At 39.4% G+C, this 26,740-nt stretch overlaps 1 long non-coding RNA gene across 1 annotated transcript in view; it reads left to right on the top strand.

Annotated features, from left to right (window-relative positions):
- The first annotated feature begins 16,446 nt into the window (after positions 1-16,446).
- LOC140845481 (uncharacterized) overlaps positions 16,447-26,740 on the top strand; it is a 33,873-nt gene continuing 23,579 nt past the window's right edge. Inside the window, exons 1-2 of the long non-coding RNA XR_012124273.1 lie at positions 16,447-23,936; positions 24,032-24,169. This is a non-coding gene — a long non-coding RNA (uncharacterized lncRNA). The remainder of the gene's footprint in view (positions 23,937-24,031; positions 24,170-26,740) is intronic.

The following is a 26,740-nucleotide window of genomic DNA, read 5'->3' as shown; positions in this document are numbered from 1 at the left end:
TCTCTCTCTCTCACACACACACACACACACACACACACACACAACACACACACAACACACACAACACACACACACACACACACACACACAGAGCATCTGCTGATGTAGGCTTCTAGCATGTCATCTCTACTGTTTTGAGAACAGGGCTTTTGTAATTCTGTCTAAATTTCAGCCAACACCTGACTTCACCACTATCCTCCACATCTGCGCAGAAAACAATATTTTGCATTGTTTGTTTTTTATTGTTTACTGTGGTGCCAAACAACTTTAGTAAAAAGGAATGTTTCCAAAAACAATGGCTTGTCAACTTCTCATCAGAACAACAGCATCCAAGTTTATTTTTGTTCTTGCTTTGCTATTGCAGCTATGCCATCAAAAGTTTTGCAACAGTGGCAAGAGTGGACCTGTGGAGGCAAGACCTTGACAGTCTGCCAAGACCTCCACAGGCCGGGATCCTTTGTCGTTTATAATCATAGTATTCTGATGGCTCAAGTTCATTATTAAAAGTAATAAATCTCATTCCTTTAAGGAAAAGGTGTTTAAGATCCAAACTCTTCCTTTTTATAAACCTCTAAAAGGAAAAATGAATTCACATTGGTATGGAAGGAAAAGAACTAATCTAATCTGAATCTAGATTTCCCTGAAAGGAAACAAATTTCCTTCCCTTTGCACAAGTAAGCAAAGAAAAGCAATTCATCTAATAGGAAAGCAGCCCAAGGATTTGTTTTACCAGCACAATGTAACCATGTACCACATGGGCATGCGGTCAAGTATTTGTTGACGAATTGAGTTACCCGCCCACCCTCCCATACAGACATTTGTTATTCTTTCTGGATGCTTCCTATGGGAACCCCAATCTTATGTTGGAGGAATCCCCCTACTTTATGAATTAGTAGCAGGTGCTCTATCTCCAAACCTCCCGTGAAACTAAGGGGCAAGTGCCAAGACTCTGCCAGTCTGATGCCCCTGTCGCAGACTGTGAATTGCAAGCTAGATAATAAATGAGTGGTCTTGTGCAGAATCCATTCTGGTCAGGGTGATGGGAGAATGGCAGAGAGACAGTTGGGGCTGCAATTTGGTAACAAAATCTGATGTCTAGAGTTTCAGCTTTAAGCTGTGGAAGCGGCAATGGCTATGCCCAGAAGCACAAGAGTCCTTAATGGACCCGCCTGTGACACGGCTGGAACACTGTTCCTGGCTGTGCAGCCTCCAAATCTGGTTCTCTGCCTCCTACCCACTGCTAACTCCCTGAAAAGCTTGCAAGTTACCCATAATCCATTTATTTATTTTCTTTTAAAATTATCTTTCATTCAGAAAAGTATACAAATCTTAGAGCTTTAAGGCAACACTTTTTTTACATATGAATTCTTTATTCCAGATCAAGTTATAGAGTATTTCCAACACGACTAAGGCTTCTTTGTAGAGCTTTCCCACCAGGATCTCCCAGGGCTGACTGCAATCCTGACTTTTGTCCCAGGGGCAAGTCTTTCCTGTTTTTGAACTTCATATAAATGGAATCACACAGTATGTAATCTGCATCTGGCTTCTTCCACTTAATGTGAGGTCTGTAAAATTCATCCATGTTGTGGCATGTTCGATAGTGTATATTTTTAAAGCAATTGTAGATTTCCACTGTATATTTATAACACACTTTACCTATTCCATTGATGGACACGGGGGTGCTTCCAGCTTGGAGATATCACAAAGTTTCTACAAACTCCAGAGACACTCAGGAATTTTTGTCTGATATATACCCACGAGTAGCTTATTAAGTTTGTTTAGCTTTAATGGATATGAACAAACAAAAGACACTTTTCAAAAGTAATAGTTCCAATTTATATTCCCAACAGCAGTATACATCTCTACAAGGAAAAAATAATTTGTATTCCTCTAAAGAGAATCATTTATACACCATTCTCCTTCAATTTTCTGAAGGTTAACATCTAGCTGGAGTTGTAAAATATCCTAATCAATAGCAGTTAGGGGGTCAACGATGGGCCTGTTTGACAATGAAAGGATCTTAACCATCCTTTTCCCTTTATAAGTTAAGGATAACTTTTATTAATGGTTCTGTCATTACTATTGTCAATAATCTCATATTTCAGCCTGATGCACTTACAGAGGTGCAGCAGGAAGCATTATTTAATATATAGAAGCCGACTTGTGGAATAATCAGCCAATCTAGAGTGTATTTACTTAAGCATTTACTAAGGCCAGAAGATTAACTTTCACCTGAAAATTTTGTAGAAGTTATATTATCAACAGTCTCCATCACTCCAGAGATATTTTTTAATTGCTCTTCTATTCCAAGATAAGAAAACCAAATCCAAGAAATTCATCTTTACCTGATTATAACCTGCAGTTGCTATAAATATGGGTGAATTCCTCTCTCTTCAAGGTCCCAAAAATTGTCTAAAACACTGGGCTTTCCTTACTACCTATAAAACTGGATCTCTATAAATCAGGACATCTTACTAGGATGCTTTTTAGGTATTGGTTCTACATATGAAGTATAACTCTTGTTCCTTAGAGGTAGGTTTGTCATACCTATTCAAATAAATTTATTGACACTCTAAAAAAGTATCAATTGCACAATCAGCTCATCAAATTATATTCTGGAAAACAAGCTGTTATTGACTTAATGTAAGTAACTACATTGCCACTAAAGAGAAAGAACTTCAGTAACAATAATTGCTCCTGAATTCTGAGGGCTTAGTAAGAATAAGACACCCTTTTAAAAATGTTTTGCTAAATTAGGTTTAGAGTTGGAAGAGTCAGAGATAAATTAAGTAGCAGTATCTATCAAAATACAACATTGCAACTAATAGATTATTCCAATCAAAAAACCAGTTAGATGTCTCTCTTCAGTTCATTGTGTTATGTTTGATTGATTCTTGCATCGGGAGATATTGGGGAGTAGTCTGCACTCCAGAGCTTGTCATTTTCTGGACTGTAAAGAGTTCTGGAAATCCTAACTCAGACCAGTGATATAATCTGACAGTTGTCATAGCAATGTCAGCTCAGAAACTCTGTTATTTACGGGTCTACTCTTTGAAGAAACAGTGGGTGCAGAAGTATCTGGTAGAGTCCTTCCCACTAAGTCTTGGAAACTATCTTGTTCTGATAAAGATCCACTTCTAGAGTTGCTTATAGCAGAACATTCAGGTAAATGTAAGAGGAAGGCTCAAACTATTTGTTTATGAGAGGACAAACTGGCTACAGTTAACATTATAATCCCTAATATCAAAATGGAGGAAAATAAAATTTTCTATAAGCGCATAGATAGTACACAATCACTTTATGAAGATTTGATCTATGTTTCCCCTGAAGGTAAGAATGGCCTGTGGACAACCAGGACATTAACAAGTTTCTAGGCTCTTCCAGTCTATCCTGTAAAGTTGTACGTGCTCTGAAACACATTTAGCAGTAATGCTTTACAGACACAGAATTAACTTAGGAAAGCCTGAACCTCTCCTTTGACAGCTTTTTCCCATGCATCTCTTACAAATAGCATGGAACTAATTGAGAAATACATATCATACCAAAGCTAATTATTTTTAGCCTCCTTTTTTTAAATAAAGTTTAAAACATACGTAAATATATGTATACACAAATCATTTTTTTTCTGGAGGACCTCTGGGAAACCACAATGTTTGTATACAGGTAAAATATACTGGAAAAAACTTTTTCTGAATCTAAGATCTGACCGTGGGAAGACAAAACCAGAAGAATTAACACAGAAGGGTGGTTGCTTTGCTCAATAATACAGGTGATAGATTGTGATTAGAGACTGATCATAGGAGGTAGTCTGCTGCCTGTTAGTAAGAGTGATCACATAGCATTTAAAAATAGGTATCTGCTGTGATAGCATCAACACAGCAAAAGGTAACACAACTATAAGAAACCTCAACTTATTCACAAATCAAGAACAAAAAGTCAACATAAAAGCACAAAAAGCTATCCTAGTGAGACATAGAATATATGCCACTTGAGATTACATAAAGGTAAAGAACTTTCCCTATCTTTTGTAAGAGCATTTTAAGCACTACAAATCCAATTTGTCATTTTAACAGACAAGGAAAATATAAGCTTACATTAACCTAATATTTTGTGGTAAAAGATTCCTGTTTTTAAAAATATATATTAGGAATAAGCTCGTTAAAATCAAATGAATTTTGCCATAGTTTTAACACATTTCATTGCTTCTATTCAGATTCATTATTTGCAGGTATTATATCCCAGACAAATAAAATCTTTCCGAAAACCTCTACAACTTTTGACCCTGTATTGCATTTTCTCTTCACTACTCTTTGAAAGCAAAAAGGATAAGCAAAAACTCATTCCTTCATATTTCTCTACCATCATTGTTTATAGGATAGTCTCCACCACATACAGTGGTGATAACTTTTAAACAAAGTAATTTCAATTTCATGCAGAACTGTAGAAAACAGGTCATCCATACACTAGTCTTTCATACACTAGTATTTTAGCAGACCAACAAGGCAGATATATATATATATATATAATCTCAAAGAAGACTAGATCCCAATCATCCCAACAGAGACCACCAGAAAGTCCATGTACAGTATGATATTCCCAACCACTGTTGCCACCAGTGGAAAATAACACACCAGCTGGGCACGAGTCAGACTCACATTGCATAGGGCAATCTCAGTAGAGCAGATCTGGTACATACTGTTCCCTGGATATAGATGACAAAAAGCAACATGGCCCAAATATAAGTTAGAAAGCCCAGCATCAGAAACAAAAACAACACAGACTCAGAGGAGGAAAAGAAGTTGGCAAAGGTAAGTGTCTATTTCCGCTTGGGCTTCTCCTGTAGGAGCCAAGAAAAGATGTTCATGGCATAAAACAGACCATGAAGTGTATTTCTTAGTGTAATTGGTTTTGGAAGATAATCTACTTTCTATAAATCTGTCAAAATATAATAAATAGTTATCTGTATCTCCCATATTCATAAAGTAAACATATGATAGTAATTTATTAAACTCATTATTGAAGGGGGAACCAACAGAAAGTTAAAGTTTGGTTCCTGATGATGGTTTTTAATTGTTTTTCTTTAATCAACATCCTTGTACTACAGCCTTTTTTCATGTTTAAATTTCCAGACTTGGTTTCTGCTTTACAACCAAGAGACATGACTTATACATACATTGATACCATCATTAGTTCCAAAAACAGACCTTGAGAGAAAGGAAGGACATTTGGATGTGCTATTTAGCTTTATTAGTGCTGAGCGCAATGAAAATATAGCTAAGTGAGGGTACTCCAGCAGTGGATGCTTGATAAAATTTCCTCTGAATTACCCTGAAATGAACTGTCCTTTTAATTCAAGGCTTTAGGAAGGGGAAGGGGTACATTGCCTGCAGGGAATTTTAAAACTTTAATACAAATAACTACAAGTTCATTTGATTTTTATTATCACCATGTACCCAAATACCCACCCTGCTAGCTTTTTGGGGCCTCTGCAGTAAGGAGATGGGTCTTGGAGAATGATGGAGTAATTGTAAGTCTAATAAAGTAGCAACTCCTTTTATAACTGCTGTTTTTAAAAACAGTCATTTAACTGGAGAAAATCAACACAGCTCCTAGATAGTGGGGCTTTTGATCCAGCACATCTATTTTTCTCTATTCTGATCAGTAGAGAACATCAGAAATACACCTTGAACATCTCACCTCAGAAGTACATCACCACTCTGTCAGGGAACTAAGGCTCCTGCCAGGCCAGGCCACAAGACAAGGAGCTCAGTGAATTGGTTATTATGACCCAGAATAACTAATTCACTGCACTTTGTGGGCAAAGTTGAAAACTAACAACTGCCAACACACCTTATAAGCAGCAATGAGGAGAGGGATAGAATATATATGTATATAAGCATGTATAATATACTATGTGTATTTATGTGTAGATACATATATATTCATTTTTTAAATTTCCTTTTCTATTCCTTTCCCCATCACTTTTTATAGGTCATGTTGGTAGTTAATTTTCCAACTTCGTCCACTTTGATGACAGAGAAAGAAAAACCCAGTGCAAGAGACTCCAATCATCTTTCTGGAAATAGAGCTGAGTCTGTTGTGTGCAATCATGACTTCCCTCCTCTAATAACCACTCCATGTGCTCTATGTCTTCACCTGTTTCCTGAAGTTGTTGAGGATTCATACTGGTGACTGACCCAGACCTTCATTCTTGGCACGTGTGAGCCACATGTGAATTGAGTTCCAGTAGCTATTGTTAAACATTTATCACTGGACGTGGAAGTACTAGGAGGAACTCCAGAAAATGTCTTGGAGTCCAGATATATTCTTTTTTGACTGCATTGGCAAGAGCAATTATATTTACCACCCTTGAATGTCAGAATCAAATACCTCAGGCAATCAGTTACCCCTCTGGGGCCACTGACACTGCAGCACGAGGAACCAACACGTCCAGTTAGCAGTTTCAGTTTCCAATTTGTTTAGGCCATTGGAGGTGGGTTCTTGTTCCTCACAGTGGAGCATAATCCCCAACTAACACCGTACTGCAAACTGTAAAGTCCTTGCACGCTCCTCTAGTTTGCTGGATGTTATCTCTCAGGCCCACAGAACAACATAATGGGAAGGCATCGTGTTCCCGCTCTCAGAAATGTCTCTCCTCCCTCTTCACTTGGCTGGCTCTTACCCTGCAGGTTTCAGCTAATGTCGTCTCCTCAGAAGACCTTCCCTGATTATCCCACCTACCAGGAGTTTCTTCCATCCTCATATTATTAGGTATTATGAGATTGGTTTTTTCTCATTATAATTTTCTCACTTTTTGAACATTTTGTTTGCTTACTTCATTCCAATTCTCCATGCCCTCTACTAGACGTGACAGCACCACAGAGCAAGAGCCCTTTATCTTGGCCTTTGCTGAATCCTCACTACCTAGAACTGGTGCACAGTTGGTCTGGTGCATAATTGGTGCTCATCAACCATGTGTCAAAACATTGTGCTTGAATGAATAAATTATTTTAAACAACAGAAAGCCATGACAGATTTTAGTTTTAGAAAGATCATTCTGGCTAGCACATGAAAGTCAGTGGGAGGAAGCAAACTAAGTAGGAAACCAAGAAGGAAGTCTGGGGCAAGTGGACTTGAGAGTAGATGCACAGTCAGGGCTTCTAGGTGTTGGAGCAAATCCTACCCTCTTTAGCGACTATCTGGTCTGGTCTAGTTCTGGAAAGCTGCTGTTGGCTTGTTACTGGGCCCTCAGGGAAGCTGAATGCCTGCCCATGGGAGGTGGTATGACCAGGGGACCTAAACTTCCCACCACTAAGGGCTGTTCTCTTGGCCCATGAAGCCATGAGGCAGGAGTGGCATAATCATAGCTGGACCCAAACATGCTCTACAGCACAAATAAACTGTAGGATCTCGAGAATAAACAGAAGACAGCTCACTCTGAGAACATGTGACCTACTCAGCGTCTTTCCCAGATACACCAGTGCTTTCTCAGTGTGCTCATGAGCAAATGTCCACGCAGCAGGGATGGAGGTCACCGTATAGGGCTCCAAAGCACAAGCCTCCTCCCCTGAGGCTGACCTGGCTGCTGCCCCTCTGAGTTCCCATCACCCACAGCAGCAGGCAAGCTGTGAGCACCTTCCAAGCTGCCCTACTTCGGAGGGGCAGTGATTTGTTCTCAGTGGTGTAGACGCATCCAGACTTGGGTTTGCTTTCCTAGCCCATCAGGCTTCTCTCTGATCCAACACCTGTGGACTTAGTGAGTGTCTCATTCAAGTTTTACCAGACAGCACTGCCTATAATGAAATAGCTCTCATTACAGGGAAAGAAGCAGAGCAAATACAGCCAAGTGTCTGCCTGACATCTCTTTTGGGATGTTTTAAATGCACCTCAGCACCTCACGCTCAACGTATCCCACACTAAATGCACAACCTTCTCCCATAACCCAGCGCTCTCCTACCATTCTCTCAGTGAATGACACTGCCATCACTGGGCAGTGCCCAGGCACCCAAGCCAGGGTCCTCAGCATCATCCTTGGCACTTCCCCAGCCTTACCCTTCATATCTAAGTCCAGGTCCTATTAATGCTCCCTTCTAAACATTTCTTAAATTCATCTACTCCTCTCCATTTCTAACATCTATGCTGGATGGAACTCTCAAGAAGACTTGTAATTACGTTACTAAGTAGAGGCTGCCACAGATCTTATCCCCACCTCTGCTTCTTTGCTCCTGGTGGCCAAGTGGACAGGAGCCCTGGAGGTACAAAAATATCTCGTAACTATGAGGCAACAAGCATAAGGACAAAAGCCTACATGCAGACGAATGGGGAAGTGGATAGAGAAAATAAGTCTAGATCCCCCAGGACTCACTGCACTGCCATGATGTGCATGGACCACCTGCCTCCACACAGAACCCCTATTCATATAAATTTCTCTCTGGTTTGTGAAACAGGAGTCATGAGGGTATGAATTTTACATCTTTGGGAGGGAATAGGAATTTTGTTTCAAAATGAAAAAAAAATAATGTCACAATGCTTGCCCTTTTTTTTATTTTGGTATCATTAATATACAATTACATGAGGAACATTGTGGTTACTACATTCCCCCCATTATCAAGTCCCCACCACATACCCCATTACAGTCACTGGCCATCAGTGTAGTAAGATGCTGTAGAGTCACTATTTGCCTTCTCTGTGCTATACTGCCTTCCCCGTGCCCCTCCCCCACATTATGTGTGCTAATGGTAGTTGCTTGCCCTTTTGACTCAAGCTAAAATGCTTCCAACGCCAACACACTTGAAAATGATACTATCCACTCCCCTAACCTTTACCAACATCAACAGAAAGAAGATAAAACTTTATTTTCGTATCAAAAATTTCAAGAACGCTTGTGAGTATCATACCTGTCTTAGCCTGAATCTCATACACACGCGCACACACACACACACACACACACACACACACACACGTAACTGTGAACATTCAGTTCTGCTGCCATCAGATTCAGCCAGTATAGTGACAGACAGTGTGTTACGTAGAAAAAAAGCTTTATTCAACAAGCTGGCAGGTTGGGAGATGGCAAGACTATTGTCCTAAAGACCATCTTAATTCAGAATTGATTTCAAGCTCCTTTTATTTTATGGAAAGGGGGAGCAGGAGGGGACTGAGGTTAGGAGGTGGCAGGGAACTGCAGACATGTGGACACCAGCGAGGGCCCAAGGACGGTCATGGAACTCCTCACCCTTGATTAGTTGATTCCAGCCAACGTAGGTCTGATCATGAGGTTCTTAGAAATCCTTGATAGGACCATCTTTATTTTTGTGCATATTTCCTTATCTGCTTGGGGGAAGCAAGCCTTGGACAAGGGACTATTTGCAGAAACCTCAAGCTGCAAGCAACATTCCTTTTGATGATTACAAGTCAATGGGCAGGGCTTTAGGGTTGAGCAGAAGCCCTTCCCCACCAAGCCTCTTTTTCTCTCTTTTGGCCCAAAGGTTAAAGCAGCAGTGGAGTATGGAGGCAGAGATGCCAAGTTTTTTCTACCTGTTACATACATACACACACCTTTCTTTCGAATGTCCTGGATATAGGATTTCACTAATCCCCTAATGAAAAGATGTTCTCACCTATTATTGAATTCTACTTTGTCACTGTAAAAGGACATCTTAGTGATCTATGAAACAATTTATTATAATAAAGAGAGGTATAACAATATGATAAATTTGAAAGATCAATGTGAAACCATGCTGTAAAAATATCTTGTATGTACCACCCACTCATATTTTGGTCTCTAACACTAGCCTCCAATTCAGGGATATAAGACTTTGGAGATCCTAGAGTTTATGACAGAAAAAATCATGATGGATCTGGAACATTCTATTTTTGTCATAAAACATCAGGGTCAGAACTAGAAAGATGAAGTGGAAGACAGCTTAAGGAGGTTCCCAGCAGCCAAGTCTTGCCTATTTGAAAACAGGTTCAAAACAAAAGGTGTGCAAAAAATACCAAAAGTCCAACAGAAAAATGGCAAAGATTTAGAATACACAGTTACAAAAAGAAAACAAATGACTATACAAAGAAAGGAAAAATTCTCAACATAATTTAGAAAAAGCAAAATGAAACAGAATACCACCTTTTACCTAATACATTAGCAAAGACTAAAAGATTAGATAAGGTGCACTTTGTCAGGCTGTGGGAAAGCAGGTACATGCAATGACCTTAGTACAAGGATAAATTTGTACTTCTTCGTAAAGCAGTTCAGACACAGCTGTTAAAATTCTGTATACAGAGGGTTTTCAATAGCAATATATTGAGAACAATCTAAAAATTCACCAACAGGAACATGGTTGAAAAATTATGGTATATCTGTTCCATTGTATACTATATTAACATTATAAAGTAGAGTATTATTCTGACTGCAGCTGACTGTTAATTATCCCTCCAAAGCATTCTGCTCCTTTTATTGGATGGAGCTGCCCTGCTTGATATGACATTTGTCAAACTCCCTTGCAGCTAGGTGTAGTCATGGGCCTGGGTCCTTACCAACTGGAAGTGAATGAAACTGATGTGTATAAAATCAGTTCATTTTTCTTAAAGAGGCTTACTTTGAATCACTCTTCCTTCGTCTATGTCTACAGTAGCCTTAGAAAGCTGTGTGCTGAAGATGGTTGTGCTCCTTCACTCCAATGCATCACTGATCTATTTCATGGGGAAGAGCCCACTTCTCAGCCTTGCACTGTAACATGAATGAGAAACAAGTATTTGTCATATTTAAAACAGGGTACTTTGGGATTCTCTTTCCAGCAGCTTAGCACTTGCCCTAGTAATGCACAAACGTGTGGTGCTGCACATAACTAAAACATAAAATGCGGCACCGGTGTAATGGGAGAGCAGCAGGTGATGGGGCTGTTAACTATTTTGGGCTAAAAGGTTGATAACTGTTGTTCTGGTTGTCACAAAACATTTGGTAAAATGACCATCTGCAATAACTGAGAAAGCAGACCACTTCCTCTATTTCTCCAGGGGATGATGTTGGAAAGAGTCAGAATGTTAATCTGTGTTGGCTGCTCTTTGCTGTTTGTAAAAAAGCTTTTTAAAAAGTGATGAACTAAACTAGGAGTTGCCAAGTTTGCAAGCACAGATGGGAGAAAATAGCATCCAGGAAGGTGAGGCCGATAAGGTTGGAAAAGTCAATTGCATCCCAAACTGTGGGAGATACAGCTACTACTCAGAGCCTTCCCCAAATGCCTGTTAAAACTCCTCAGCCAAACAAAAAGAAGGCTTCAGCAAAGAACTGTTGCTTTCCTATCCAGGCTGATTTGCTTCGGGTAGCCACAAATGACCTACCATTCAAATGAGAAAAAGAAAGGTAAAGGTGTGTCAACCTACAAGCCAGGAAGTATGTCTGAATACCTGTGCCCAGAAAAAAACCCTGAGAGTGGCTCACTGGCTTAAATAACTGACCGGAAGCCAAGAGACCCAGAACCAACTAAGTTGGAATTCTTTGGTCAGAGGCAGTGATGTGTGGTAAAACTTGAATAAGACACTCACCAAGTCCACAGGTGTTGGATCAGAGAGAAGCCTGATGGGCTAGGAAAGTAAACCCAAGTCTGGATGCGTCTATACCACTGAGAACAAATCACTGCCCCTCCAAAGTAGGGCAGCTTGGAAGGTGCTCACAGGTTGCCTGCTGCTGTAGGTGATGGGAACTCAGAGGGGCAGCAGCCAGGTCAGCCTCAGGGGGGGAGGCTCGTGCTTTGGAGCCCTGTACGGTGACCTCCATCCCTGCTCCGTGAACATTTGCTCATGAGCACACTGAGAAAGCACCAATGTGTCTGGGAAATAGGCTAGTAGATCCATGTTCTCAGAGTGAACTGTCTTCTGTTTATTCTCGAGATCCTGTAGCTTGTTTGTGCTGTAAGAACATGTTTGGGTCCAGCCTTGATTATGTCATTCCTGCCTCATGGCTTCATGGGCCAAGAGAACAGCCCTTAGTGGTGGGAAGTTCAGGCCCCCTGGTCATACCACTTCCCATGAACAGGCTTGCAGCCTGCCTGAGGCTCCAGTAATAAGCCAACAGCGGCTTTCCAAAACTAGACTAGATAGTTGCTAAAGAGGGTAGGATTTGCTCCAACACTTAGAAGCCCTGACTGCATCTACTCTCAAGTCCACTTGCCCCAGACTTCCTTCTTGGGTTCCTACCTAATTGCTTCCTCCCACTGACTTTCATGTGCTAGCCAGAATGATCTTTCTAAAACTAAAATCTGTCATGGCTTTCTATTCTTTAAAATAATTTATTCATTCAACCACAATGTTTTGGCACATGTTTAATGAGCACCAACTAAGTGCCAGTTTTATGTCATGAGGATTCAGTAGAGACTAAGATAGGGGGCCCTTACTGTATCCTTTGAATCTGCAAAATGCATGCCTGCCTCATAACATGACTTGAGGAGCACTAGTCCCATATTGGTGCCCAAGTTCCACCATTAGAGATTTATTCTTTGGATAAAGCAGTTTGTCTTATGCTAAAATTCAAATACCCTTGAGGGCAGTAGAGCTTTGTCATTGTTGGCTAGAAACAGTCTGGGTAAATTTAATTCTAGGATGAGATGTGATAGCAGCCCAAGATCACACAATTCAGTATTATCTGTATGAATTTAATGACATCCTTAACAGTGGCTTTGTGCTAGAAAAAAATCAGTCGGGGAATGTTGTGATTTTTTTAAATTAATACTTGATTTATGAAAAATCAAAAATTCAAGTCCCTTGTCATTGCTTGAGTTTCAGTTCAACTCATAAACCTTATTATTCTGTTTATAAATCTGTTTCAATAATCACTTTTAAGAGGGTATTTATAACTTGATTGAATAATTTTAAATATTTATGAATTTAATACATTCCACCTCCTTCTTGAATACTTCAACTGTGTACAATAAACTGTAAGAACTCTGCTATTTCAGCCTATTTGGAAGCTAATAAGTTAGCCTGTCAAAGTTTCTTTGATAATGGCAGTAGAAATAGGACTGCTGGGTCAGAGACAAAGGCTTTAATACTAATAGCAACAGCAATAGCCAGAGTTTCATAATTTTCTCTCAGTTCACTGTTCAATAGGTCTGGGTTAGGACCAAATATAAAGTGATGATTAAACTCAATTTAGTGGTATCCTAGATGGAATCAGAAAGAACATTACCAAAAACTAAGGAAATCTGAAGTATGGACTTTAGTTAATAATAACATATTAACATTGGTTCATTAATTATAACTAGTATGCCCTACTAATGTCAGATGTTAATAATAGAGGAAACTAGGTATGGGTATAGGAGAAATTTCTGTATTATCTTTATAATTTTTAAAAATTTTAAACTATTCTAGAATAGTTTTTCAAAAGGAAAAATATTAAACAACAGTGCGTTGCACCTGAATATTGAAAACATTGTGAAAATTCTAGTCAATGACTGAAGTTTGGGAACACTGGTTCTGAGCATAGTAGGAATGTCTGAACTATCTGTTGAACACTTACCCGTGTGACGGAGGAAGGCATATGATTAAACCACATCAATATCTGCCATAGGTTACAATTTTAGATGTCCTTCTCACTAACTAGAAGAGCCTTTCATTAATCACCCTGAGAATGAGTAGAAACTAACCACGAAAAACAGAGATGAAACTTCACCAAGAGTGAAACATGTGTTTCCCTAGAGGAAACTGGGGGTTCTTGGTGTCTGGATTCTCAGGGGATTTCTTGGTGGGAAGTCACTATTAAAACCCAGGCTCTGGTATACCACAAGGGCATGGCTCTTCAGAAGTTCATGTCATTTAGCAGTCCCCTTGGAACATGAGTCCTTATCTACAGACACGATCCCTCAGTCTGGGGTTAGGGAGAGGGAGTCGAGGACCATACTCACTGATGCCTCATCCTCAATAGTCACCTACCATCTGTTTTTCCAACCTTTTCACACTCATCTAGGCATTATAGTTTCTATCCCTCTGTCAACACCCAAGGTCCCACAGTAAGAGAAGAGAGAGCCACAATTCCTCATCTGTAAAATGGAGGACAACTGGAAAGGGCTGGTGTAAACCAGCAGTCTGCAACTCTAACCTACATGAGAATCATCTGAGGGGCTTGTTACGACACAGGTCACTGAGCACCTCCTCCAGAGTTCTTACTCAATACAGGGCCAATAATTTGCATTTCTTTGAGAAATGCATTGGCTTAAATGATCTCAAGGATATCTTCTACTTTCATAGTGATTAAATTCGTGTACCTCAGCCTCATGCACTCATAAGAATCACCCAGGAACTTGGTGTTCATTCCTTTGAACATCAGTGGTACAAGTCATTTTTAAAGTAAAAATATCCTAAGCCTCCACCAACTAATATATCAGTGGAGTCAAACAGAGAGGTAGTAGAAAGCTGGGCCTAGTCTCGCAGGGGACAAAGGGCTTGCTACCACCATAACCCACCCTGCCCTGGCAGGGAGAAGAAAGAAAAGCTGTGTAGCTCTGGAAGTAAGGGGGGTTCCCAGCCCAGGCCAAGTTCTCTGTTACTTCGATTAAACCAAAGGAAGACAAGGGAAAGCGCAGGTTGGGAGAAAGGGGTTTTTATTGCTCACAGCTCAGTCGGGTTCACTAATCAGCCCCAGCTCTGAACAACCCTTGCAGCCTCAGCATCCATTCACCCTGCTGCCAGCCCCTTTGGCAGGAACTTCATGGGCGTGTCCCTGGTGACTGGTGGGCACCAGGCCAATTAGGTACCAGGAATGGAGGGGAGGAGAGAATGGCTGTTTTCTCTCCACCCCTTGCCCCAGATCTACCAGAGGCTCTGCCAGAGTTAATGTCCATTGGTATGTAAATGGACTAAGGCCAGTGGGAAATTCTGGGTGAAAACTTCTATTTACCCCACAAGTGGTAACAGAAGGAAGGGAGACAGGCCCTCTCAAAGGTGGTTTTCTGTTTTTTTGTGGGGTTTTTTGTTTTTGTTCTTTTGAGGGGAGTTATAAGGTGAGGAGAGCACCATACCCTGCCTCCCGATCTTGCCTGTGTATTCCCCAGTAATGCCAGTTGATTCAAATTAAACAGAAACGAATATCACCTCTGACTAAAAGCAATGTACTGCTTTAATTTGGCCTAAATAGATAGATTGGGGGCAGAGAAAAATGTCTCCTTATAGAGAAAGACCTGGCTCAAGGATGGCAGCCCAAGATGCTCTGTTTAAAAGACCATTTCAGAAAGCCAATAATGAAGTCTATTTCCAAATGGGACCAAGAATCTTCCTGGAGGTATTTCTTCCTTTCTTCTCTGAAAGGTAGATTTGGGGCCATGTCATTTCCCACAGCATGAGGGTGCATGGGGAGGGGTGAGGTGGGGGCGCTGCTTAATTAAACAAGAGACTTAAGGAGAAGGCCATTAAAAAATTGGAAGAGTGGCAGCGAGAGAACAGATGCTCCTGCTTATAAATTAGTGGAAGATTATTCATGGCCAGCTGTACCATATAAATGCTCGGTTTTTATACCACACCATGACCCTCTGTGTTTATCATATGGTCCAGCATCTGGTCAATTCTGTCCCCAACTCCCATATATCTATTCAAATCAAGCATTGGCTGGGGATTTATTTATGTGTATGCTTCAATCGCAATCAGAATACCCTCCTGGGATCTTGACTTGCAGCATGGCAGAGGATTAACCCAGCAAGTCCTGTGCATCACAGATATAAGCTTCTCATTCACCTTGAGGATCTTTTTTCCACAATGTTTAGCAGATGAGCCATGGCCAAGTGAGGAATGTATGCATGTATGTAGAGAGATAGAGAAAGAGATAAAGAGATAGAAATCGATAGGGATATATAAATACAGATTGATATAGATGTGTTAGAAGTCTCAAAGTCTTTATATACCAAGAGAACAGATATGGATACCCTAGAATAAGGTAAAAGTAACATATTTTTTATGTCTTAAACAATTAAGACAAAAAGAAAAGAGATTTTCTTGTGTTTTAAAAATCCTAGGCTAACCCCAAAGTTACATAGAAGTTTCTAAGTTTCCTTCTTTTGTAAAGACAGTTTTTCCAAGAAAAAAAAAATCCATTAATTGATTTCTTGACTTTGGGTGTTTTCTTTAGATGTCTTTGTTCATTTATTTTTAATGGGAGTCAAGTTAAGTGGGTCCATCTTTGTGGCATCAAAAGAATACTCTCATCTTCCTTTCACACCAAAAGCAAAACAAATTCTAGACTGACCAAAGAATTAAAATAAGAAATTCCATTAAAAATAAACTTAGAAGAAAATACTTTAACAATTTTTTTCTGATTTCTAGGTGAAAATTTTAATTATAAAAAGAGTATAAGTTATAATAGAAAAAGACCGATAGATTTTTATACCATAAAACTTCAAATTTTCTAAATCTTGAAGTTTAGCATAAATACAATTAAAAGACAAAGAGCAAGGTGTGATTTTTTTTTTGCACAGATAATGAACAGAGTTAATCATCTTAATATATTAAGAGTTCTTAGGGATCAACAAGAAAAACACCGAAGGATAGATAAATAGGAAAATTTATTTAAATCATTAGTAATGTTAAAATCATACTTTGAAAAGCACTATTCCATACTTATCAACTAGAAAAAAATTAAATTATAATAGCAAGGATGGGATGAAAGCAATAAATTAGGGCAACCAATTTGGGAAGCAAATTGACTTTAAAGTGTTCCTATCCCTTGATTCAGTGATTGTATTTCTGGGCCTCTATTTTAAAGGTGAAAATTTCAAAATGCAGATACAAATTTAAGCATAGTGATATTCACTGCAGTGTAAGTTTTACTGTTAAGAAAAAAAAAACCAACAAGTGGAAACAATCTAAATGCTCTTCACCTATAGAGAAATGGTAAAGCACATTGGTATCTGTCCACTAGGCTATGTTCTCACTAGAAAATCATTCTTACAAGACTTTGTAATGATGTAGGAAGGGAGGACAAATTCTCATTTCTCTGGCCTAATTGATGTGGCACTTTTTCCATGTGCACTTGATATGCATGAAGCATCAAGTCTATGTGAAGCCCTGGTCACAGTACTGAAGGGATCAGGATATGCCACCCTGAAATATGTCACTTTGGCATTTTTTTAACTGAAAGCAATTAAGAAACAGATACAGGAAGAGTTTTTTGCTCTCTCTCCCTTTATCTACATACACATAAGGCATAAATTTTTATTTGTAAGCATGGCATAACTTTTCCTCACTCCTATACTAGGATAAGTGAAGTGACCCTTATCACAGGAGACAGAGTCAGCACCAAGATAAGTCTGCATAAACAAGCCTTACTAAAATAACCTTTGTCTATTAGTCCCTCCATATATTTCCTAGTTATTTCCCTATAATTTATAGTCTCCAAATGCCCAAACTCTCTTTTCATTGTTAAGGTGGGACGAATTAGAAGCTTTTTCTGTTATATACGCTTCTAATCTAACCACTCCTTTAAATTTCCCTTCTTTTCTGTAAACTGGGCACATAAAAATTATAAAATTTGTATTCCTTCTGTCCTGCAAATCTTTCTTTTGTCAGCTAAATTTAGAGGCCCCCAGACACAGAACATAAGAGGGTAGAGGAAAAGTTTTTCCTTCCCAACAGTTTCTAGCCCACAGAAATTCCTTCATTAATCTTAGTTATTATTGTTATTCTTACTTAATTCTTGAAACAACTCTGTAAAGTTGGCAGTTTTTTACCCATTTCATACAAGAGGGAAGGAAAGTGCAGGGGTGTCTAAGTGAACTGCTGTTTGAACATGGATTGGTCAGGCTGCACACACCATGTTCTTCCCAACACACTATGCTCCAAAGACTGGAGAATTCAACAAGACTCATCATAAAATTTGATAATATTCCACATTAAATAGTGTTCTCAATCGTTCAGAGGGTTACATTTTTGCACTGTATGGTAGATACGGAAAGAAGCTGCTACTATTATTCTAATTGGTAGAAGAGAGATGGTTTAAGATCTTATGATTCAAAAGTAATGTTAAGAAAAACCTATCATACTACTGGTAATCCTTTACTTGCAAAAAGAGTTAAGGCAAAACTAAAAACTTTGCAGTAGCAAAATATACCTCCTCAATGATTTTATCCAACTTAAAAGTTTGTTTTCTGATTATCAGGAGGCACATATTCTTATAAATTGCAAATCTGAAATCCTAAACCTGGACTCTGAAGCATGTTATTGGGTGGAAGGCTATAAATGTGACCCAGCTGTTAACTTCACATGGTACAAACAGAAGCTGTCTCAAAATAGCTCATCGAGTGACTTATAAATATCAGTGATGCAAGAAAAAGTAACATTTTTTTTCTACTACACCATGATGTTCCCAGCATCCTCTTTATTGGATCTGGTTACTTACATTTTTCCTTTGTTTATTTTTGAAAGATAACATCCCTTTTACCATATTCCAGACATATGTCAGTATGTTGCTCTGTATGTTAGAGCTGGTAAGAGAAGGGGCTGCTGCAAAATATGACTGCTTGGCACAGAAAGAAGTCATTTAAGACTTTAAAGTGATTTTGAAAATACTTAAGAATTAGAGTGAAAGAACCATCATGAAAATGCATTCGTCCAAAGAGGGAGATTTTTTGTTTTGTTTTGTTTTGTTTTTGGTATCATTAATCTACAATTACATGAGGAACATTATGTTTACTAGACTCCCCCCATCACCAAGTCCCCCCGACATACCCCATTACAGTCCAAAGAGGGAGTTTCTTAAAAAGCAAAGAAGGTGGGGGAAATGAGCTGCCTCCTTTTTTCATGATCTTACCTCATTTTAACTTTTTTTTTTGGGTACTCTGGATGCAGAAATACTTGTAAACATTACAAATTTGAAATCACATGTCTTGAATCTGAAGCATATTATTCAATGGAATACTATAAATGTGATCACAGTTGTTTCTTCACATGCCTCAAAAACATAGGTGTCCAAACAAGGCCCACCAAGTGGCTTTTAAATACTGATGATGCAAGAAAAATTATCTTGGTTTTATGTAATTGGGCACTACTGAGATTTTGCAAGGCTTCAGATTTTACGGCTAGTAAAAGCTATAAACTGAGTCTTCCCTTACCACCAATCTTCTCACCTTGGACTGCCCCCAAACCCCACTTTCCCAGTATAATAAACAGTTGAACCCCAGCATAATTAACCAATTTTATAAGATGAATTTGTCATCAACCCAGAATATAAATGATACAAATGTCTTCCTGTATTATCAGGTGGCAAACCTATTTCCATCAGAGATTTATAGGAGACCATTCTCTGCCCTCTAGATTCCCAAGGCAAGAGGTGGTCGGGGCAGGGTGGGGAGACAATAGTGAAGACACAGAAAAATTCATCATTCCAAGTACTTTAAACCAAACATCATACATTTGCCACAAGAAAGAAAGAGAAAGAGAATGTGGGAGAGCAGAGAGGGAGAGGGGGAGAAAGGAAGGAAATGGAAGTTCTCCTGTCAAGAAAACCGTCCTGGTTAGTGAGAGGTCCGTCCAGAAGAGCAGCTTGGAACTTTGGCGACATAAGGGGTTAATTTTGTTTTTTAGTTACTGGCTTTAAGTCACAATGAAAATTTCAAAAACAGATGACATTTAACTTTAAAAACTGAACAAATGTTCTTCAATATCATCTGAAGGGCAAATACCTTCTGATACAATGGCTAGAGGCCATGTGGTGTTGCTGTGTGATTTACGCACAGGAATCTGCCTGTTAATATTGAAGCATGTCAGCAGACACAATGTTCCTGCTGCTCTCTTACCAGTGGATGTCAGAGGTATTGCCTTTTAGTCTCTCTGAGGTCTGGTGGGCGTTGGGAAATGAGAGAGGAAGCCACTGGTCCTGTGGGAAACTGAGACTGGGCGCAGTCTCCCAAGCTGAAGGAGAAGCCAACAGGATGGAACTAACACATCCAGGCAGCCCAGGATGCTAAGCCATCCTCTGTCTTCTTGGCTAACAACTAGAGAATGGCTGAAACCCTGTTTTCTGGGCCTAGGAAATATTATTTATATTGGAATATCAAGAAAGTAGCCTTCTTTTGAATTAACCAGGTTTTCTTTCACAACCATTGATTGTATTATGGAATAAAACTCAGGAGAAACTAACTATCCACCAGCCAGAGTGTTTCTTTAACTAGCAATTTTGCACATGTACTTTAAACTTAAAATTGAAACTTGTACTCCTCAGTGTTTTGGGTTGCAAACAATAACAGATTTTCTGGCTAATTTAAGGAAAACATGAATTTGTTCCCAGGATTTTAGTTAGTTGGGAGAACTGTGCTAATGCCCTGCTGGACCTGCTGATCCTGGGTCTCCACTGCTGAGCCATCAGCCTCACAGTCACCATCACAAATATCTAAGTGGCCCTGAGCCTTTGAGATGCCCAGCCCCACAGGGAGCATCTGACTAGCCATGCTTTGGCCACCCAGCCATGCTCTGGGAGCCAGCTGTCTGAGTAGAGAAAGCATCTGACACCCTTTGACTTCTACTTGGGGTACAGCAAGTCCTATCTCCCACCCATCTTTGGATTCTCCCCAAATAGGAAGAACACTGGGCATCTAGAACCACAAATCTTAGAGCTATGTGATGATAGGCATTTCAATTACATTATCTCATTTAATAATGACAATAACTATCATTTTCTTTTTAGGAGAGGAAGGCAGAGGCTTTTATTTAAAGACAAAGTGAAAGGACAGAGCTCCTGGCTCATGCCAGGAGGGGACAAGAGAGTCCCTATCATTTTTAAAATGAGAAATTGAAGTTTTTAAGATAAATAATTGTCAATAATGACCAGATCCACGATACTGAAGTGCCATCCCAAATACCAAAGAATCCGAAATTATGCTTACTGTACTTCTAATGATAGATGTGCTTATGTGTATTTTCTGTGAAAAGTTGTGATCTAAATGTGACATATATGGTAACAGCCTTAACCCAAACATAGATTTAATAAAAATACCATTTCTTCAAACACACCCATAGTATCATAGTATCATAGCCCATGAATCTTTAAGAAGAAGTTAATGCCTATTCTATTTTATGAGCTGCAAACATGCTTTCTTCAAACTTGCCTGTCAGTTTATCTGAAAGTATGGAAGGAATAAGATATTCCTAGTTTAGAATAAGGAACTTGTACATGAAAAAAAATAGCAGAGGGGAATCAGTCTTTTGCCTCTTTGTATACCCACAGCATGCTAACCAACCCCCATGGCCATATTTCCAGGTGCCACCTTCAACTCAACCAGCTTCTCCTAAGGGCCAAACAGCCACTGCAGGAGAGGCCCCCCAAGCAGTATGGTCTCTGTGCTCCTGTGTCATCAGTGGGAAACTGGCTGTCATTGTACTCCGATGCAGAATTACTAAACTACTAAGCCCAGGTTTGCACTGCTCAAAAGCCTCAGTCCACATCCTAATGATCTGCCCAAGTCTTTACCCACAGTAAAACTTTATATTCATTGAGCACAATTATGTTTGGGCCATCAGACAGGCACTTTGTCTACAATGTCTCACTTAACTGTTGAAATAATTGTATTATCTCCATTTTATAGATGAGAAATTGAAGTCTGAAGATCTGTAATTGTCCCCCAGATCTGATCCATAAAAAGGGACTGTGAAAAAAGCATTTGAATCTTTCTCCCCTTCTTCAAGGTCTGCTACCATCTCCATGAAAGTTTCTATGACTACTTGGCACCCAAAATCTCACCCCCTCAGGATTTTAGTACATCTATTTTCTATTATTTTTATGTATGTGTTAAAAACTTTGGGTGGTGGTTGGGGAGGGAGGAGTGTAAATCCAAAACAGAAAATCTTCCCAGGGTCAGAATTTGCACACACGGTGGACAATTATGATGGCTGACACCAATTGCTCACTGTGGGCCAGGGAGAGGATGTCTCAAAAAGCTTTACATGGTCAAATAATTGAATCTTTATCCCAACCCCACAAGATAGGTATTATTAATATCCCTGTCTTACAGGTGAAGAAATTAAGGCACTAAGAAGTTAAATAATTTGTTGTTAGGAGTTAAATTGTGTCTCTCAAAAATTTGTATGTTGAAGTTCTAATCCCTAGGGCCTCAGAATGTGATCTTATTTGGAAATAGGTTAGTGGCAGACATCATTAGTTAAGATAGTGTCATACTGCAGGAGGGTGGGCCCCTAATCCCCTGTAACTGTGTTCTTATAAAAAGAATGCCAGGTAAAGAGACAGACATACACACATGAGAATACCATGTAAAGACTGGTGTTTTGCTGCCACAAGCCAGGGAACACTGAAGACGGCCAGCAAACCACCAGAAGCCACCAGGAGAAAGGCCTGGAACAAGTCCTCCCTCATGAAATTCAGAAGGAAGCAGCCCTGCCAACATTTGCTTTTAGATTTCTGGCCTCCAGCCCTGTGAAGTATTAAATTTCTGTTGTTCAAAGCCACCCAGTATGTGGTACTTTGTTAGGCAGCCTTAGGAAAATGATTCAGCTAAGGTCACACAGCTAGTGGGTGGTGATGCCTGAAAGAAAACCTGGGCAGTGGGGTTTTTGGTTCTGCACAGTTCTAGAGAGAGATGGGGTTGAGGAAGGGCATCCAGCGCCTAGGACCAGCTGGGAAAAGGGACTTAATACAGCATCCCCACACGGCAGGTCTGTCCCCGATCTCTCATTTGTATCTCTTACCACCCAGCATCTCCAAGTGGTCATGGGAGCAATGCCATCATCAGCAACAACAGTGGTAATGGTAATGGTTGCCCACACCACCTTGACCTTTGAGTTAAGCCTGCTTACCATCTGTGAGACACCCATAGCAGTAAATCGGGTACCCCAAAAATGTTAGCAAGGTTTTATAAACTTAATAGCTTGACTGGCATATAATCAATGCACAACATTACTCGGGCAGGTGGAGAAGTTGGCCTGAGTTCAGAGTACCCCAACTTGGCTCTCATGCAAAGCCACATCCTCCACTTTAGACTCCCGTCAGTAATAAAGATGTTACACTGGCTTCAATATTTGCCTTTTTGTTTCATTTTTCAACTAGTTCAGACCTTAGGCAAGACAAGGTGCATTAGCTCAGTTGCTGAAGATGTCAACAATTGGCAGCTGGAACAGAATCTGCAGTCTATCAGCAGAGGTTCAAAGAATCTTCCTTCTGCTAAATACTGCATGGCCTTTATCACTACTACTCACAGTGTGGTCTGCAGAAGGGTAGCGTGGATATTACCTTGACGCTTGTGAGAAATGCACAATATTGGGCTCTACCACACACTTAACTGCAATGAAATCTGCATTGTGACAGGATCCCATGATGATTTACATGCACGTTAAAGTTTTGAGTAGTGAAGCTCCAGAGACCTACTAGAAAATATCAACAAGAGTATGTATGGCTGTCTCCCAAGTCAACCATACACTGTAAGTTTAATTTGTAGTTATTTTATTCGTGATTCATCATTTAATTACCTTACTGAATATTTTCAGGATAGTACCTGACAACAAATTTCTTCACAAACATTTGCAGTAGTAATCAAATTCTACCAATACAAAATCACTTTTGCAAATACAGAGCACAACTATATTTTAAAGGGAGGGTAAAATAAAGTACTTTAATAAAAATTATATTTTACATAATAGAAAAATGAATGAACTTTATTGACCAGATTCATGTTTGTTTTCTATAGCAGTAGAGTTCAATATCTTGGCTTCTAGTCAACAGTTTAGTTTTGCTATCACACAAAGAGCCATCAGAGCCCCTCCAGGAATAAAAACTTTCATGAGTCTTTATGACATTTTTGGCCAGTGATTCACCACTTTTGACAGAAGAGGATGACAGGCAAAGGAAGATGTGACTCATTTATTTCTTCTTTTCAACAGGATGTCAGCCTGAGTCTTCCTGCACACATTTCAAGATCATATTGTTGGAGATAACAATGTCTTACATCTATGTGGTATGCTACCATTAGCAAAGTGCCTTCCTTCTTATTATCTTGTCTCATCCTCCCACCTAACTGGCAAGGTGGGTGACATTAAGTTTTTTTTACAGATGAGTAGAATCGGGCACGCTGAAGTTGACTTGCCTGAGATACAAAGTGGTAAAGAGCAGAACAATGAACAGCCCATTCTTCTGACTCCAAACCCAAAATGATCTCCCGATGAGACCCAGATGGGATTTCTCTGAAATGTATGTATGTAAAGACTAACATTGATAAAATAATTAGCACATATTGGCACTGCTTTAAATGCTCTGCCATTGAAAATTTGCTGAAAACTTTTAGGTATTAACACAACTTCTCACAATAACCCAATAATATAGTTAATTTTATTGTTCTCCTTGTATCAATGATATATGTCTACATATGCCCTTGTCTTTGGGTTCTAAGAAAATATATCAATGTCCTGTCAAAATGAGCTTCAGTGAAATTTTAAAACAATTCCTTTTATTTCTAGAATAGGTAAATCTGTTTGGGTTATAAGTGACTTCAGGTATCAAATGACAGAGATTGGTGTACTGGTAAGTGTCTCAAAACCAGTTTTCTGGAGAGAAAAGCCCTCAGTTTGTTGATCTTGCCAATGTATATGGTGCCATTATTTACAACATGGGCAGTTTTAGACTACCAAGTTGACATCACTAAACATGCGGCTGGGAAAGAGATGCACAATCACCTTTTACAAGCAGGTTCTGACAAATTACTGGCCCAGGACAACCCATTTTAAGCTGGCATTCTTCATACTCTTGAGTAAGCTGAAACTGCTTTGTTCTTAAGAACATGTTACAAGAATTTTGACAAGTTTTTGAATTACTATTAATATTTCTAAATGATTATCCAGGGTGAATTATACTAATAGTCATTAGCCAGAATGAAGACCTGAACATGAGCCTCTAAGCCAAAGGTTGGCAAACTGTTTTTGTAAAGGGTCAGTACTATATGGTCTGAATGTTTCTATCCCCCCAAAATTTCTATGTTGAAAGTCTAATGCCTAAAGTGATGTTATTAGGAGGGGGGGCCTTTAGGAAATGATTAGTGATGAAGGTGGTACCCTCATGAATGGGATCAGTGCCCTTATAAGAGAGGCTCTGAGAGCTAGCTTGCCCCTTCCACCACATGAGGACACAGGAGACATTTGTGACTGGGAATAGAGCCCTCACCTGACTATGCTGGCCCTAACTTCCAGCCTCTAGAACTATCAGAAATAAATTTATGTTGTTTATAAGCCACTCAGTCTATGGCACTTTTTATGGCAGCCCAAATGGACTAAGATAGACAGTAAATATTTTAGGCTTTGCAGGCCACATACCATCTCTATTGCACATTCTTCTTTATTTTTATAAATCCTTTAAAATAAATATTCTTCTTAATTCTCACGCTGTTCAAAAACAGCTGAATTGGCCCAGACTAGATTTGGTCTACAGGCTATGCAGTTTGCTGACCTCTTCTCTAAGCCTTGGGAAGGCAGGTGGGGGTAAGAAAAGAGTGGTCAGATGGTCAGGTGTGATACTGGCAGGTTGCAGCCTTCTACCTTACAGAAATGTGAGTTAAATTAATTCCTATGAGAGTTCTTCCTAAAGTATAATGTTTCAACAAGTGTAGGAAAATTTTAGCATCGTCCTGAATTGACCATGAACTACTGCAACTAAGATCCCAATTTAACTAAAACCTCTACCCAAAGGGGGGAGAACTGAAATAGGGTAGGGTCAGTATTATAAAACCTTTATCTGTTCTAGGCCACCCCTGAGGTACTGTCTGGGCCTCCTGCCGTTCAATAGCAATTTCAACCTCAGGTCAACTTAGATCTATCTGTTCAGAGCTCCGATCCTGCAAACACACTGCCTGGCATATAGCAAGTACTCAGTCTATACTGAAGGAATGAATAAGTGAATAAATAAATAAAATCCAATTAGCTGAGCACTCCCCTTCTTTGAGCCACAGCTCTCCCAAACCAGCCCTAGGCCATGTGCTCAGTCAGGTACCTGCCCATCCCAACATCAAGAAGTGGTTCTTAGAACTGAAATGTTTCCCTGGCTCAGAGGAGAGGAGAAAAGGAAAGAGAACACTGTGTATATAAGATAACCAGCCCTGCATAATTGTTGAATAAATGTCTGACTTTCTTTACACCTTAAAAGTCAACACATTATACTCATAATTCTATCATAAAGATAATTGTTTTTTTAAAAAAGGAAGTAAAATGAAGAACTCCTACTTCCAAACTGACTGTGAAGTCCAATCCGACAACAAGGAGAAATGTTCCATGTGCTGGATTGATATGAGGTCATGCTAGGACAGAGATAATCTTAAGCTCCACTTCTCTTCCATTAGTATTTGATGATGTCTTATTATTTGCAAATGCTTTCTAATGATTTACCAATCTGGTATACTTTATGAGCAAGGATTTTAGAGCATTTTAATTTAAAAAGAAATTTCCATTTGAAAACAGTTGGTAGACTTTAAATTTTGATGTCTAAATCAAAACCCATTTCTCCCAATTCTACTGCCTCAGAAATGCCTCACCTTCACTCTGGAGTGTGATCTGGGATCCCCTTTCCTACTTCAAATAGAAACACTTCCACCTATCTGAAAGTGCTTTTACTTTACATATTAAGTAAGCTTTCTTAAGATATGGACAATGAGTTAAAGGATGACAAAGAAAGGTAGATTTAAGAATCTGGTTTCAGAAAAGAAGGCAAACATTTTTTCAGATGCCAGAGAGAAAAAGGTACATTTGTAGTTTTTGCCGCTACAATAAATTCGGCAAC

This window comes from Manis javanica, chromosome 13 (genome assembly GCF_040802235.1).
Source record: "Manis javanica isolate MJ-LG chromosome 13, MJ_LKY, whole genome shotgun sequence".
Taxonomy (NCBI): domain Eukaryota; kingdom Metazoa; phylum Chordata; class Mammalia; order Pholidota; family Manidae; genus Manis; species Manis javanica.
Note: the sequence above shows the minus strand (reverse complement) of the source record. Positions and strands in the feature narration are given on the sequence as shown.